Genomic DNA, 17,517 nt, shown 5'->3' with positions numbered 1-17,517 from the left:
CACAACAGGACTAGACCATTGTGATCCACAGCGTTTTCATTGGCTGATCTTTGGAAGTAGATCACCAGGTCTTTCTTTCTAGTCCGTCTTATTCTGGAAGCTCTGCTGAAACCTTTCAGCAGCACAGCAACACACAAACTTCCACAAACAGACAGGTAATGGCTATGTTTAAGTGCATTGACTGGGAATCGAATCCAGATCTCCCATATGGAAGGCAAGAATTCTACTACTGAATCACTACTGTCCCATAAGCAAATCATTGTTGTTGTTAGTTGCCATCGAGTTGATTCCAACTCATAGCAACCCCATGTGTGCCAGAGTACAACTGCTCCATAGGGTTTTCAAGGCCATGGCCTTGAAAGCAGATCGTCAGCCTGTCTTCCGAGGAGCTTCTAGGTGGGTTCAATTGCTAACCTTCCAGCTAGTAGTTGAGCATTCAACTGTGTGTGCCACCCAAGGACTTACTATACTCATCCCAACTGCTCCAAAGCAGCTGCAAAGAAAATATTCTCTTGAAGGCTTTATGTGTGCTAGCAGACAGAAAGTGGACCGGCCCATCCTCCTGAGGGCCACTCGGAATCACTGTCCAACCATGTGCCGCTGGAAGGAATGAGTGGCCTGGCTGAGACTCACTGTCCCAGGCAGGGCTGCTCTGCTATGGGCTGTCATTTGATACTTGAGATTGCCTATGTATATAAGCCTCCAACCAATCAGACTATAGGAGACAGAAAACTCTTTGCCAGGCCACATTATCTATTCTGAAGACCTCATCAGCGAACATTTGTCAGGGCAAATTAAAATCCTAAACTGAAAGTGATGAAAGAAGCCTCTCTTCAAAACCCAACAAGGAAATCCTCCTTATTATCGACTGCCTTTGTACAGTGAAAAAAAAAAAAAAAAACCCCGTTGCCGTGGAGTCGATTCCCTATTGGACAGAGTAGAACTGCCCCATATGGCTTCCAAGGGGTGACTGGTGGATTTGAACTGCTAACCTTTTGGTTAGCAGCCGAACTCAACCACTGTGCCACCAGGACCAGTTGCCATGAAACCGATTCCGACTCAGGGGGAACCCATGTGTGTCAGGGTAGAACTATGCTCCACAGGGTTTTCACTGGCTGATTTTTTGGAAGTAGATCACCAGGCGTTTCTTTCAAGGTGCCTCTGGGTGAACTCAAACTTTCCAATCTCTCAGTTAGTAGCCAAGCATGTTAACTGCTTTTACCACCCAGGTAATTTGGTTAAGTCTACCCAAAAGCTACAACTTGATCTACTCACAAACAAAATGCTCCTGAAAAGGGAAAGAAAGCAGAGCTCTCCTGCAGTCGGTTTCCAGTTCCGCCGCGTTCATTCAAGCTGATTCATCTCTGTTTCCGAATAAATCTGAGCGCTGACCTGGGGTTAGATGTGATGTGCTCTTCCCCTGGGCTGGCCCTGGTTGGTGGCCCAAGCAGAAAGATTATGATTTTTTTCTTCTGTTGGGAAATTGCAGCAGCAGATACATTTGAACCTATAGAAAGTAGCCTTTTATAATGCTAACAATTTTCTGTAGTTATAATTTTTATGGTGTCTACTGGTTGAGAGATGATAGGACTTATTCATAGAATTTACACTCTAGTGGTTTGATAAATATATAACAGGTTGAAAAGGAGTTTCTTGGAAAAGTAAACGTTATTCATCAGGGCTTTATTTTCTCTTCCATTTGCTTTCAGCTGAGCTGGATTGTAAGCTTTTTGGTTGTTTGATTTTTAAATATATATTTTTTTATTTACGTATTTGGCTTGCTTTGTAGATCCTTTCCCTAATCATATCCAAATAAGAACAACAGTTAAGCGAACATAAACATGGCATAGGGGAAAATGTGTACATCCTTTGCTCTCTATTATCTCTTGTTTGCGTTCTAAAGCTATGACAGCAAAATATGGGGAAGTGCTATTTTATAGCATGTTTAATGCTTATCAGTAATTTTTTCCCTCTGACCTTCTGCTTCAGACAATTAATTTTCTCGAACTGCTCACACACTAGAAGAACATTGGGAGGAAAAATAATGTTAGTACTAGTGAATATAATACAGGAGGAAAAGCTGCACGATTATTCAAAGACCTTATCTCTTGTTTCATTTTTATATCACAAGTCTACATTTAAAAGTGTTAGATATACTGTTCTGCTGTCCCCCACCTTCAAACCCCAGTAAATAAATGCTGCTAAGTGCCACCAGGAGTGAAAGAGCTTGTAATGAGAAGTGTGAGGAGATATGGGCTCCATTCATCATTCTGTTGAGGCCAATATTGAGGCTCTTGTTATCAGCACGATTCTTGGCGGTGTCATCACCGCTGGCATAAATCTTTTGTCAGTGTGGGTCAGACTGATGCCCTATTAAAACTCTGCTTGCACCTAATCACAGAACGACCTTTCAATGTCTTTAATTAACCTCTGACCTGAACCATGCCAATGTCTTGTTGGTAGGTAAATCTATGGCATGACATTTGCCTATGACACTACATTTGTCTTGGTTTAATCATCGTGCCTTTCAGATTATGGCTTGAATGAAATACAGTTGGGATCCCTGCTAATAGTTGGATTAATTTTTAAAAGGTTAGAACATAATATTTTCCTCTGAGCTCCCAGTGATATCTTTGAAGACATGCCCCCCTGGGGAGGTGGGGTCCCTCATTAAATTCAGGAGAGTTTCTAATTTCACCAATAACATCCTCTTTCCTACCTAAAGTTATTCTTTTTTGAATGGCCTGGGGATTCAGAAGCATTCTAGGTGCTACAGATGGCCAGGGGACAAAAGCTTTAAAATCCTTGATCAAGCCTCACTTGTCCAAGACAATAGAATGCAGCAGTGGCATGGATTTAAAAGGACATGAGAGAGAGAGAGAGAGGGGAGATTTTATCTGACTTTGGGAATGTGCTTCTCTACCCTGGGATATGTGTATGCCTCAGATCATGAGACTTCCTCGGACAATAAAATCCTATTTATAGGATTAAGAAGAACCCTGATGGTATACTCCTACCTGAATTAGTAAATACTACAAATGTAAAATACTTATAAAGAAATGCAGTTTTCTTATATTCGAATCTAGTTATAAGTTGAAGTGGTTACTATATTCATTTAAATTGAGTAGGTTCTTTGAAATGGGAAGCTGTGATTGGCCTATAAATCATAACACTGTACGAATAAAACATAAGTTTTGAGCTACCTAAGATTTATCCAGTTTTATACTCAATCAGAAGCCTCGTGAAGGGCTGGACTAGACTAGATGATCTCTCACATCTTTTTCAGTTATAAAAGTCTATGATTCAGTGTCTCGGTATTACAAATTCTGGGCTTATTGTGTCTGAATTCAGAAGGCTTTCCTGACTTTAAAATAGAATTAAAAAGTTATACTGTAAAGACTTGGGGGACTAGAAAGTTTTCAAATGTCCCAACTGTCTTTGCCTTCTTCTCTGCCTCTTCCTCCTACCTGCTTCCTTGGCTCAACTGTAACCAAAAACCAAACCAAACCCATTGCCATGGAGTTGGTTCCAACTCATAGTGACCCTATAGGACAGAGTAGAACCGCCCCATAGAGTTTCCAAGGAGTGGCTGGTGGATTTGAACTGCCGACCTTTTAGTTAACAGTTGAGCTCTTAACCACTGAGCCATCAAGATGAGAATAATAACACCTACGAGTAGATTGTTTTGAAGATAAGAGATAATGCACATACGGCACCTAGAACAGTGCTCAGCCCGCAGCGATGTTCAGTCCAGGGTGGATGGTAGATGCTGGTGGTTCTGTCAGCATCTGCGGCATTTGCCAATAGATATGACCTCTTAAGTCAATGCACTAGACTAAACTTATATCTTTTCTTCTAAAATTATACAGCATAATGGTGAACAACTCTGGAGTCATCCTTGGTTCAAATACCTGCTCTATCACCAATTTACTGGCTTTATGATCACAAGCAATTTACCTAAGCTTCCAATGCTACAATATTCTCATCTACAAAGGTGGGAAAAATAATTGTGCCCAACTAATCGGCCAATAAAAATGAGATAATGCATGTAAGGTGTCATGTCTGATTTTACTCAATATTTTATACCTATTACCTGGCCAAATGCCTGCTATACAGTAAGAAGTAAGTAAATATTAACTAAGATTTAGCTACTGCAATTATTCTATTATTTAACTATATATTGATATTGCACATATATCATCATCAAGAAACTTGTTTTATTTCTATCTCACATCTTCCTTGGTTTAGAAATGGTAGTTACATATGTTGACAAAAGTAGGTTTTGGTTGGAACCTAGGCTAAGGGAGGGAGTTAAAATTAAAAGGTAGTGAGTGATGGCTACTAATGTTATCATCTATTCTGCTTAATTATTTGTTTATTTAAGAAGTATTTACTGAGCAGCTGTTATGTGCCAGGCTCTGGGGATATGACGAAAACCTAGAAGACACATAATCCCTGGTCTCATGGAGCAAAGAGTTAATTAAAGACAGAAATGTTAATTAACTAATGATACCAACAAATGAACAATTGCATAACCGTGCCAGGGCCATGAAAGAGGTATACAGCTCTGGGTGGTAGTTTTGTATAGTCAAGGAGGTGAGTTGAAGGGGGACTAGAAGAGGATGGAGAGGCTGACCATACAGGGGTCTACGTGCCATGTTATGAAATTTCGTTTTTGTCTTAAATTTAATTGGAAGTAGGGGATAGTGGCATAACCAGATTTGTGATCCCAAAGCTCTCATTATCTACCATGTGAAGGATGAATCAAAAACAGAGAGATAAAGGGAAATGCTAAATGTCGCTGATGTACACTTACAAAATTCGAAGTGGGTAGACTCCATGGTGATTCTTTCTTTGAACATCAGGAGAAAAGTTATATTGATGCCCTCTTCATAGGCACCAAAAAGAGATGATGGATCCCCAAAATATGTAAGCCTTTCCTTTGACTCTTAGCATCAACCCTGAAGACTGGGCTACCATATTGGCCTCTGAATTTACCCTTCTCCTTTTGCTACTTTGTGCTGTGACCACAAGAGAACAAGGCTGCCCATGTTTACTGCCTTACATTATGGGTGGTCACATGCTCTCTAACTGCAGAGTTGCGTGCCAAGCCAGTCACCTCACCTCATAAAACTTCACTGGTTATTATGCTGATGGGGCTAGGCTACAATGCAGTAAGAGTCACAAAACTCACTTATAAACTTTAAGTCCAACAAGGACAGAAAAGAAAACCACTTCTAGCTAAAGATCTCTCACACTAACCTCTTAAATAGGTTAGATGGCTAGTTTGCCCATATTTTATCCTGCAAATATTTATTCAACTCTTATTATGTGCCAGGAACTCTTCTTGAGGGGGATATCTGCTATGTCATACGATTTAAAGGGAAAGGCTAACATGTGTGGACCTACTATGTTCTTGGGGCTTTATATGGGTTATCTGATTTGGTCAAGACAACTCGATAAAATAAAAATTATGATGTCCAATGTAGGAGAGTTTGAACCTAGAACCACTGATCCTAAAGCCCTTCCCCTTCCATTGCACCGTGCTATTCCCCAAGAAGCAGCCCTGTTTCAGAAATAAACTCCCAAGGGAGGCCTGAAAATCTACCGTTTGTGATTCATTCACTTGTGCCAAGATTTGCACTCTCCCCAGTGCCTTCTTCTTAAAACCACAGCACTGTTGGCATTTATGACCAAATAATTCGTCATTGTGGGGAGCTGTCCTGTGCATTGTAGGATAGTTAACAGCATCCCTGGCCTCCAGATGCCAGTAGCAGCTCATCAAGTCCCCACCCCCCAGTGATTACTACCGTTATGGATTGAAGTGTGTCCTCCCCAAAAACATGTATCAACTTGGTTAGGCCATGATTCCAAATATTGTGTGGTTGTCCTCCATTCGGTGATTGATATGATTTTCATATCTGTTGTAAACCCTAATTTCTGCCGGTGGTTAATGAGGCAAGATTAGATTATGTTAAAGAGGATTAGTGTAGGATGTAACACCCTTACTCAGGTCACATTCCTGATCCAACATAAAGGGAGTTTCCTTGGGATGTGCCTGTATTACCTTTTATCTTATAAGAGATATAAAAAAAGAGAAATAAGAGAGAGTGGGGGACCTCATACCATCAAGAAGCAAGAACCAGGAGAATAGTATGTCCTTTGGACCTGGGGCCCCTACACTGAGAAGCTCCTAGCCTAGGGGAAGATTGATGACAAGGACCTTCCTCCCCTGGACCTAATGCCCTAAATATGGGCTTCTAGCCTACTAGACCATGAGAGAATGGACTTCTGTTTGTTAAAGGCATCCACTTGTGGTATTTGTGTTGTAGCAGTACTAGATAATCAAGGCAACTGCCAAAAATGTCTTTAGAACAAAAAAACAAACCTGTACTGTCGAGTCAATTCCAATTCATAGCAACCCTATAGGACAGAGTAAAACTGCCCCATACGGTTTCCAAGGAGCAGCCAGTGGATTTGAACTGCCGACCTTTTGGTTAGCACCCATAGCTCTTAACCCCAATTATCCTCTGGAGGGCACAATTGCCCCTGATTGCATACTACTGGCATATGATAATGGTAAAAGGCCAAAGGACTGAGCCTGAAGACCACCAACATTTAAAAGGAAGGTGGAGGAAAAGGAGCTAGTGTGAACAACCAAGAAAAGAGTTTCAAGAAAGAAATGGTTGGCAAAGTCAGCTGTTTCAGGGAGACTGCATAAAAAATTATCTTTAAGCTTGGAAGTGAGAAGGTCCTTGGTGACCCAGGGAGGGCAGCTCCAGAGGACTGGTAGAGGCAGGAACCTGGAAGTAAGAAAAAAATGGAATGCAAACAGTTATTGGAAGTAAACTCTCCCTTCCATAAGCTTGAAAATACTGTAGAAGTGATACTGTGCCAACTCTGGGTCCAAGGCTCAAGAGACTGGAAGCTTCTACTTCCTGGCTCTTAGAACATGCCTTCTGGCAGCCCTGAGCAGCTGTATAAGAAGCCTGACCTCCATGTTGTGGTGACAGTCTCTACCGGACCCAGCCTTCTACCCATTCCTGCCAAGTGCCAGACAGGCAATTGAAGCCACCTTGGAGCCTCTAGACCAGCCCACCTACCAGCTGAATATCACTAAGGGACCGCAGACAAAGCCACTGGAGGAGAATTGCCCAACCGAGCCCTGCCTAAACTTGTAAGCCACGAAATCATAAGATATTATAAAACAGTAAATTTTAGGATGGTCTATCACCCAGCTGGGGGCCCTGGTGGTGCCGTGGTTAAGAGCTCAACTGCTAACCAAAAGGTTGGCAGTTTGAATCCACCAGCTGCTTCTTGAAACCCAATGGGGCAGTTCTACTATGTCCTACAGGGTAGCTATGAGTTGGAATCGACTCTACAGCAACAGGTTTGGTTTTGGTTTCAGGTGTTACCCAGCAATACATACCTGGAACAGACTGCAGTGCTAATCCCTGTCCTTCTCCCAGTCTTGAGATTTAAGGAACAGGAATGATAGACTAAAAGCCATCTAGTCCCCACTGCACTGAGAATCACTCCTAAACATGAGTTCTGTGCCATTAAAGTGCAATGGTCAAGCAGTCAGACTCTAGAGTCATGCAGTCCCAAGTTCAATTCTTAACTTCCCCACTGTGTGAAATAGGGTTACTAAAGGTCATGGTGCAGTGATTAAGGTGCTCAACTGCTAACCGAAAGGCCAGCAGTTCAAAACCACCAGCGATTTCATGGAAGAAAGATATGGGAGTCTGCTTCTGTAGAGATTTACAGCCTTGGAAACCCTATGAAGTTGCTATGAGTTGGAACTGACTTGACGGCAGTAAGTTTTTATTCATAGAAATGTTAAGTTTGAATGAGATACATTTATGTAAAGCACTTACACAGTGCCTGGCCATAACACATGTTTGTTAAGTGTTGTTGCTGGGTGCCATCAAGTCAATTTTCAACTCATAGCAGCCCCATGTGACAGAGTAGAAATGCCCTGTAGGGTTTTCTAGGCTGTAATCGTTATGGAAGCAGGTCACCAGGTCTTTCTCCCATGAAGCCACCAGGTGGGTTCGAACTGTCAATTTTCCAGTCAGCAGCCAAGCTATGAACATTTGCACCACCATGGCTAAATGTTAGCTCTTACTAAAACTATGAGTTTTGCCATCAAAGGATGGAAAATCATCACGTTCTTTATAAAATGACCCTGGCTTTGAGTTTATACAAGTTTGCACTAATCTTCACCCTTCCCCACTAGCTGAACTAATGGGACCTTCTCCTTTCGCCTCCTGCTTCTCCACAACCACAGCCACAAGTCCGTTCCTCTTGTGGTTTCCAACCTCCGGTTCTCGTGGTTTGACCTACAAACCTTCAAACACACACACACTGAACAAGAGTGTGCTCTCAACCACAAGCCCTCCTGTGGGAAATGTGAGTATTAAAGGATTGATTTCTGAATGTCTTTTTAGCAACCACGAAAATTTCAGTTCCAGTTTATGTGACTTACGAATCACTCCTGTTGGAAATAACTAGAAAAAAGAGAACTAGGCATCAGGGTCGCTATGAGTTGAAATTGACTCGACAGCAATGGGTTTGGTTTTTCTGGTTTAGGCGTAGGGAATAGTTTTTGCAACGAAGCATTGGGAATGCTGAAGGAAACTGAAAAGAAGCAGATACCTGTGTCCACCAGGAAGCAAAAGGCTAAGTTGTACATGAATGGGACCAAGGACAGAACCTTACTGGGAAGTTTCCACATTTGTCACGGGCAGAGCTGAGGCTCTATTCCTGGCTACGGGGCAGATATCTCAAATACACATTAGCCGTAAAGGTAGCCCAAGGCTTTTTCCATCTCCAGCATCCAAACTACTCTGAATTTCTGGACCCACAGGAAACCCAGGATCTTGGAGGTGGGAGTTATTAATTCCGAGTCATAGCATTAATAAGCACTGCACATATGGGTAGAGGATAAGCTACAGGGAGAAAATGCCTCCTGGCGTAATTTCTAGGTAGTGCAGGTGGTTAAAGTGCTCAGCTGCTAACCGAAAAGTTGGAGATTTGAGTCCATCCTGAGGCTTCTTGAAAGAAAGACTTGGCTACCTACTTCTGAAAAATCAACCTTTGAAAACTCTGTGGAGCATGCTTCTAGTCTGACACACATGAGGCTGCCCTGAGTCAGAACTGACTCGAAGGCAACTGGTTTGTTTATTTGTTTGTTTATTCATATTATCTGAAAAGCCAGTTTACAAACATCTTATTGTTCCATCTCCAGGAGGGAATCCCTGCAAAGTTGCTAATAAGCAATGAGTTCTGAGATAAAATTAATTATACAGCACCCATCATAACTAATGTAAATAGGTGGAATGTCACCAAAACGTTAGTGTGCCGTTTTTATTGTTGTGCCTTCACAAACATTCAGATGAAAGATGAGTAGCAACCTCTAACCCTTCACCCCAATTTTCACATTGTCTGAAGTTCCTTACCCTCCATAAGCTTTTCAAGAAAAGAACTGGGGATTAACATCCGTGCGTGTGTGTGTGCCTGTGTGCCTGTGTGCCTGTGTGGCGATGCTGGGAAGGGATGGCTTGACAAAGAGGAAGTCTATAACTGGGCACTCCGTCAGGGTCCTTCTTATGCCACAGGAACAGGTAGACTTTGTGGAAACAAGTTGATTTAATGCTTTTGGAGTCAAAGTACTTAGGAGAGCTATTCTGTGACACAGGGCACAGATCCATGGTCCTGCTGTGCTGCATGTTTGCAGAGGTTCCTTTGAGCATTAAAATGTCTCCCCTACTCAGCCCCATTTTGACTCCCCCCGCTGCAGTCAGGGCCTAACTGAAGGCAGAGGCTAAGTGTGAGTGGAGAAGGAGGGAGAGGAACCAGATAGCACATTCATGAAGGGTCTGAATTTAGACTTTTGACATTTTCTCTAGATAAAGTTATATAATCACTACGTAATTTCAGAGTGTTAAAATATTAACTTATCAAATGTAAACATTTAAAGTCTACCCCTGTTTTGCCATCTTTTCTATTTTTAGTGTATCTGGAGCCTCAAAAATGGAAGTGGCCTGGTGTCTTAGTCCTCTAGTGCTGCTATAGCAGAAATGCCACAAGTGGATGATGGCTTTAACAAAGAGAAGTTTATTTTTTCACAGTAAAGTAGGCTAAAAGTCCTAATTCAGGGTGTCAGCTCCAGGAGAAGTCTTTCTCTCTCTGTACGCTCTGGAGGAAGGTCCTTGTCCTCAATCTTCCCCTGGTCAAGGAGCTTCTCAAGCACAGGGACCCCGGGGCCAAAGGACAGGCTCTGCTCCTGGTACTGCTTTCTTGGTGGTATGAGGGCCCCACTCTCTGCTAGCTCCTGTTTCCTTTTATCTCTTGAGAGATAAAAGGTGGTGCAGGCCACACCCCAGGGAAACTTCCTTTACATTGGATCACAGATGTGGCCTGGTAAGGGTATTACAATCCCACCCTAATCCTCTTTAACATAAAATTACAATCACAAAATGGAGGACAGCCACACAATACTGGGAATCATGGCCTAACCAAGTTAATACACACATTTTTGGAAGGACATAATTTAAGCTGTAACACTTGGGTTCTCTCCATTTCTGGAAAGCCCTGCACAACTTACCGACCATCTACAGCTGTTCCCCCAAAATACTGAAGCTTCTCAAATGAAAGGAGCCGCATAAACGCTATGCTGGAAATGGGAGTGATAAATGAATATGCGGTAGCACACGCAGCTCAAGAGAAAGAAACTAAAATCTGTTCCATTTAGTCTGGCTAGAATGTAAACCCCTCAGGAGCTAGGACTCCATCTTTCATCTCTATAGCCCTGATACATAGTACCAAGCCTGGAACACAGTAACCAGAACACAGTAGGAGCTCAATAAAATGTGTCAAATGGATGAATGAGTGAATGAATTAGCAACACTAGCCTGGACAGATGATTTTTTTTTTTTTGAAATGTATGGTACCGTCAAATTCAACTGCCTGTGAGGGAATCACTTGTCTATGGACTAGGTAAATTTCAATCTGAAACCGCCTTGAAGCCATTGTTCAAATCAAGTGCCCAGGTAAAAGAACATAAATGATTCTTAATATCCTACCAAGGAAAGCATAAATGGGAGAAATGGGAGTTGGAAAAATCAGAGCATATTCCAAAGCCAAAGAGAAATTCCTTTTGGATTGTCAATTACTTGGGATTACCTGGGCCTGGGTCACAGACCACTGGTGTGGATAATCAAGAATTGACTGCACACATGGATATTAAGCCTGCATGGACTCAGGCATCCCCCAGTGGCTTGATCATAGCTTCCATTATCCCCCACCATACAGAGCCAGGGTAAGAATGAAGGTGTTTATCCACGGCAACGCTGGGCGCAGGAGCTTTCAACTAATGCCCCCCAAAGACTGGAGGTTCCCCCAAGGCTACGGGAGAAAACTGGGGTTTCTTATGAACTCTGCAATCGGAGCAAAGGTTAACAAGAGTAATGGGATCACAGAAGATGGGAGGATCAGGAATTAACTATACCAGTTGCATTTTCTTTGTTACTACAACCTCAGACCACCACCCTTCTGTCAGTTTGTCGTGCTGTGGTGACTTATATGTTGTTAAGATGCTGGAAGCTATGCCACTGGTATTTGAAATTCACCCATTCCCCTGTTTCACATACCATGGGGACAGGTTTCAGTGGCGCTTCCAGACTAAGAATGACTAGAAAGGACTGTTCCCCACCCTGTTCTGCCAGAGGACTCCCTAGGCTCCCACTGCTCAAATCTAGGATCCTTTGATAAATTAATCTGGGCTTTCAGATGAATGTGTCAGTGGGTACCCTCTTTGTAACAAGAATTTTCAGGAGACCTTGCCCCATTTGTGTTGCCCAAACTAATGGAGTAGTTCAAAGACAGACTATCTTGGGGTGAAGACGCTCCTGGATCCACAGGGCTGGATCTGTCCATGAGTAATAGGTGAGGATAAGGATTTTTTATATTAAGGGGGAAGTGTAGGATGCCATTTGGTGTGGCATTTCTACCCCTGAGGGTATTTTGAAGACTTCCTTTTTATTATTCTAGTTTCCTTTAAGCAAACACCAAGGGGGACAAGTTGGGAAATTATACATGTTATTGTAATAAACACTGGGAAAGGGATCCGCCGTGAACTGCAGCTTCTGTGGCTCATTCTGGTGGGGAAGGGGCACAGTGTGCATGTAAACTGAGGCTCTGCCCTCACGGTTAAGCTTTCTAAAGGAGTTCTTAGCTTCTCCAGAAACAGCAGGATAATTTATAGGTTAACATTTTCTTTTAATGTGGATAGCGTTTTCCTCTTTTATAGTTAATTAGGTTAAGCATGCATGGGGAGCGAGGGAGAAAGGCTCTTAGTGATGCTCTAAGTGATTAGTAATTTGAATAAAGTAAAGAACCTCTAAGAGGTGGAGTGCCAGCACGTGTTAAAGGGGCCCTCTTCTAAGAGCTAGAATCAGCCCTTTCTACTTTCAAAGATACCGTGGTAATTAAAGCACTAAGATAAAAAGATACAGAACACGTTTAATATTTAAGACAGGTTTTAAGCCATATGTACGTGTGATATAGCTCCCCGGGTGGCACAAGCTGTTTGCAACCTGTTGCTAACCTAAAGGTTGTCAGTTCTAACTCACCCAGAGGTGCTGCAGAAGAAAGGCCTCACCAGCTGCTTCTGTAAAAATACAGCCAAGAAAATCCTACGGAGCTCAGTTCTATTCTGTAATACATGGGGTCACCATGAGTCAGAACTGACTCAACGTCAACAGGTTTGGTTTTGGTCTACCTGTGATATAAAACCAAAAACCAAACCCATTCCTGTCAATTCCGACTCATAGTGACCCTATAGGACAGAGTAGAACTGCCCCATACAGTTTCCAAGGAGTAGCTGGAGGATTGAAACTGTTGACCTTTTTGGTTAGCAGCCATAACTCTTAACCACTGTGTCACCAGGGCTCATGCCATCAAAATAAACAGCTAAAGACTAAACATATTGGATTTTTGGTATCTTGAAAACAAGGCTTCCAACCAGTTCAGCCCTGTTCGGACCCCTGCTGAGAATTTGCGTTTCTACCCTAGATGTACTGAATCAGAATCTACATTTTAACAAAACGCCAGGTGATTCTTACGTATAATAAAACTTGAGAATCACTGCACTACTAGTGGTTCTCAGAATTTTTCCCTAGCCAGCAGCATTAGCATCGCCTGGGAACTTGTTAAAATGCAAATTCTCAGCAGGGATTCCAACCCTGCCAGAAAACCACTGTGTTGAGCTTTGACCCTTGCTTCACACCAATTTAACGGAGGTCCAAGGACAAAGTGGTGAAGATGGGCGAGAAGCATCTCCTTTTGAGCCTCATCTTCGTAAAATGGGAATAATAACAGTGGTCCCTGCCCCTATAGAGTTGCCCTGATGATTGGAGATCAGGCGTATGCTGTACTTAGCCAACAGTGAGCACCAATATGTGGTGGCGACCAAAACCATCCCCTCCGTGGTTTGACTGAATCAAACATTTCAGTTATTGTTATGGATTGAACTGTGTTCCTCTAAAAGATAACCTGAAGTCCTATGAATGTGACCTTGTTTGTGGAAATAGGATCTTGATTTGCTGATGTTGTAAGCTAAATTATACCAGAATAGGGTGAGTTCTAATCTTAATCCCTTCTCAGTAGTGCTCCACAAAAGGAGAGAACCGAGTCACACACGGAAGGAAGACAGAGTGTGAGGATCTGTCTAGAAGCAAAAAAACACCAAGGATTGCCAGCAGCCACCACACACTGGGAGAGAAGCATGGAACAGCTCCTCCCTCAAAGCCCCCAGAGGGAATCAACATGACTGAAACCCTGAATTTAGACTTCTAGCCTCTAGAATTGTAAGAAAATAAATTTCTGTTCTTTAAAGCTACCTACTTGTGGTATTTTGTTACGGCAGCCCTAGGAAATTAAGACAGGTATTTTCTTGTCTTCTTTCTTTTAATCAGTTCATACCTCCTAGGTCTGTGGCAGAGATATCTTTTTCAAACACAGTGAAATTCCTTATGTGCACAGTTTTCCCAGACACTAATCCATTTGAAAGGGTTTCAAGTAACTGCTTTCATACCAATAATTTTCAACAGACAAAATCATAAGCAACAGAAGGTCTTTACCAGAGTTTACAGAAGATATCGTTTTTATCACCCTGTGTCAACTTTAGTCCCTCCTAGAAATTCAGTGGGGGCATGAGTGGTTCAGTGGTAAAATTCTCACCTTTCACACATGAGACCTGGGATCGATTCCCAGCCAATGTACTTCAAGCTCAGCCATCACCCATCTGTCAATGGAGGCTTGAGTGTTGCTAAGATGCTGAACAGGTTTTAGTGGAGTTTCCAGACTAAGATGGACTAGGAAGAAAGGCCTGGCAATCTACTTCTGACAATCAGCCAGTAAAAACCCTATGGATCACAACAGTGTGACCTGCAACTGATCATGGGGATGGCGCAGGACTGGACATCATTTCACTCCACTGTACATGAATGGGCGGCCGCCTTGACACCAGCTAACGAGTTACAACAGAAAATCAACAAACAAGGCTTCATCATCTGGAAACTTCCACTTTCTCACCAATGCAGATTTCTACACAGAGAGGCACAGTGGTGTCATGAACAGAGTCCAGAGAACCTTGGCCTGGTCCTGGCTTCATCACCTCTTACCTGTGTGGCCTGTGGCTAGTCCCAGACTCTCGGGGCCTCTGTATTACTCTCCATAAAATGGGGACTGTTTTCATGAAGTAAATAAAAGAATTTAAATGAATCCAGGGGTCTCCATCCATGGGTTAAAGAATTATCTTTCTAGAGACAAAGTTTTAATGGGTTAAATGTGTTCCCCACGTTTCTCTGGTGGGCAGCTGGGTGAGTCACTCACTCTTTCCCCTTTACCAGCCTCCTGGTTGGGGCAGGATGAGCTTTCAAGTGGAAAGAGGCACAGCTCTGGAGCCAAGCAGACTGAAATTTGAATCTCAGTGCTTCCATTTACCAGCTGTGTGAGCTTGGGCAAATTGCTCAGCTGTCTGCGGCCTCAGTTTGTTCTCCTCTAAAATGGCTAAAATAACACTGAGCCTACTCTCAGAGGATAAAATATGAAAAAAAAAAAAGGCCTAGCACAGAATTCGTGTTGAAGTTTTAGCTCCAATAATCAGATGGGAAAGTAATGGATTTTCAAGTCACCACCTATAAACTCTCATAGACCCCTGAGAGTAGTCAGTAAAAAACGTGTTGCTGTCCAGTCGACGCCGACTCAAAGAGAACCTACAGGACAGAGTAGAACTGCCCGTTGGTTAGTAGCTGAGCTCTTAACCACTATGGCACCAGGGCTCCTGTCACTAAAAAGATATTTTTAATTATCTCTTCTACACCCACCGCTGTAGACACACAAACACAGACACACACACTCACACACACTCCTACCACTGTCTTGGCCCCCATAACACTTCTCCACCACATTTCCCACTTTCCCCAGAAATGGAAACCTGCATGATAGCTAGGCCAAGAGGGGAAAAAAAAACAAAAAACAAAAAACATTGCGTTCAAGTCAATTTTGACCCATAGTGGCCCTATAGGACGGAGTAGAACTGCCCCCATAGGGTTTCCAAGGAGTGCTGGTGGATTCTAACTGCCGACATTTTGGTTAGCAGCCATAGCTCTTAACCACTATGCCACCAGGGTTTCCAAGAGGAAAGGGGACAATTTAAAAGCAGTGTGGAGATCCTGGCAGGGAAAGGTCACTGCTTTCCTGACTCCTGGCTGCCCCACCCTCTCTGAGCAGCTGACCTGAAGAGCAGATGACTTTTTCTTCCATTGTTTTAATTTGATTCTAATTGAATGAATGGCTAGAGATGCCTTAAATGGGCACGTTTTGTATGTGTTTACATTTCCTAGGGGAGCATACCCCAGGCCTCTCCCTTTGTGATAACTTATTCTGGCCAGCAGAGCTCAGGTCTATCTATTATATCTTCCGACCCCCAAGCCCTAGCAGGAGGGGCCCTGTGCAGTTGCTGATGACTAGAGAATTACTCAAGTGTGACCTGTTTCACTGTCTGTCCCTGTGCTCATTAGGCAAGTGAGAAAATGTATCTATAGTTCTGTCTCCCCGTTCTCGTTAGCTTTGTGGCACATTTTACGTCCTTTATTTGTTTTAAAGGTGAATACATAAGAAACAGCATTCAGTCAGTGTTCTTCTGTATAATTTTAAGAAGCAAAAGCCTGGATAATCTTATTATCTTCCCAATAATTGTGTTGTTCAGACAATGGGGAAAAGGTAATTGGCTCTACTGCACCTCCAGCCAGGCTCTAGGGGTGCAACTGTTTGAGTTGTAAGGCTCTGAAGTCCTCAGTGTTGGAGTAAGATCATGGTGTTTCCAGAATTTAGTAAACAAGACATCCCACTAAGGTCAGCTGAATAAGCTAACAAGCCTCTGCCCTGAGCACACTGCTGTATTTCCCTTCAGTACTCTAGTTCTTAGAGGTAGAAAACAGAATGTTACTACTTTTGTGATCAGTGTAACACTATTTCTACCTGGATATTTAGCAAAAGCTTAATTTTTTGGTGGGGGGGATATGGAAGGGCTAGGTGGGGGTATTTCTGGTCATTTATCATCTCTAGATTTATTTACTGAGATAATAAAACAGAGCTGAGGTCACCCAATATCATTCCAAAGTTTGACATCCTGGTGGCCTTCGTGATAGAAATGTGTCAGCCTGTTTCTCGTTTGCTGCGCTTGACTTGGGGTGTTTAGGAGCCATTTTTGTTCGGCCACATAAATGTTGCTCCAAATTCATTATCAACTGTGTGGAGCCCCAGCCACGGAGGCCCTGATGACTTCAGTGGAGCACAGACGTCCCACGGGGCTCAAGGACGGGAAGTGCTGTGTTCTTTTCTTACCTAAGCTTAAAACTTCAAACACACATGTAGCATGTTCAAGTCGGCTCGCACTGCATAGGCCGGTTCCCGCATAGGCCTGCATAACAGGACAGATAGATAGGTTAGGCTTGTAAATATGCAGAGCAAGTTTCTGTTTACTTGCATTTTCAGATCTAGAGTGTTGAAATCTAAGAAGTGTGAAGAAAGAAGCATTCTCCTTTTCTTTTTTCTTTTTTTCAAGCTTGATTCTTTTAGGGACAATGCCAGTCGAAATGCCTGAATCTCATCTACCCTCACCATTTTCTTTATCCAGAGAAATGAGAATGCGCACAACCCATTCGAGGGAAACACAATGCGTTATTATAATATGGCTTGGCCTAAGTAGCTAATCACTTTTTATTAACACTTTTCGGCCCAGGGAGTGGGATTTCTCAAGCTGACTGTCAGGGCAGGGATTCTGGGAGTCTATATCACTAATTAGCATTACAAGATCTTGACTCCTGGGGTGATTTAAATTAATACAAAATAAAAGTGCAAATTTCCAAATAGCTTTGAAAGCCATATCTATTTTTAAATTTGGATTATTAAAGCCCTTCCCCAGCCAGTGTGACAGGAGCCCAAAGC

At 42.8% G+C, this 17,517-nt stretch overlaps 1 long non-coding RNA gene across 1 annotated transcript in view; it reads right to left on the bottom strand.

Annotated features, from left to right (window-relative positions):
- Nucleotides 1-1,017: 1,017 nt before the first annotated feature.
- LOC104846501 (uncharacterized) overlaps nt 1,018-17,517 on the bottom strand; it is a 55,785-nt gene continuing 39,285 nt past the window's right edge. The window contains exon 5 of the long non-coding RNA XR_002787391.2: nt 1,018-6,803. This is a non-coding gene — a long non-coding RNA (uncharacterized LOC104846501). The remainder of the gene's footprint in view (nt 6,804-17,517) is intronic.

This window comes from Loxodonta africana, chromosome 6, assembly GCF_030014295.1.
Source record: "Loxodonta africana isolate mLoxAfr1 chromosome 6, mLoxAfr1.hap2, whole genome shotgun sequence".
In the NCBI taxonomy this organism is placed as follows: Eukaryota; Metazoa; Chordata; class Mammalia; order Proboscidea; family Elephantidae; genus Loxodonta; species Loxodonta africana.
Note: the sequence above shows the minus strand (reverse complement) of the source record. Positions and strands in the feature narration are given on the sequence as shown.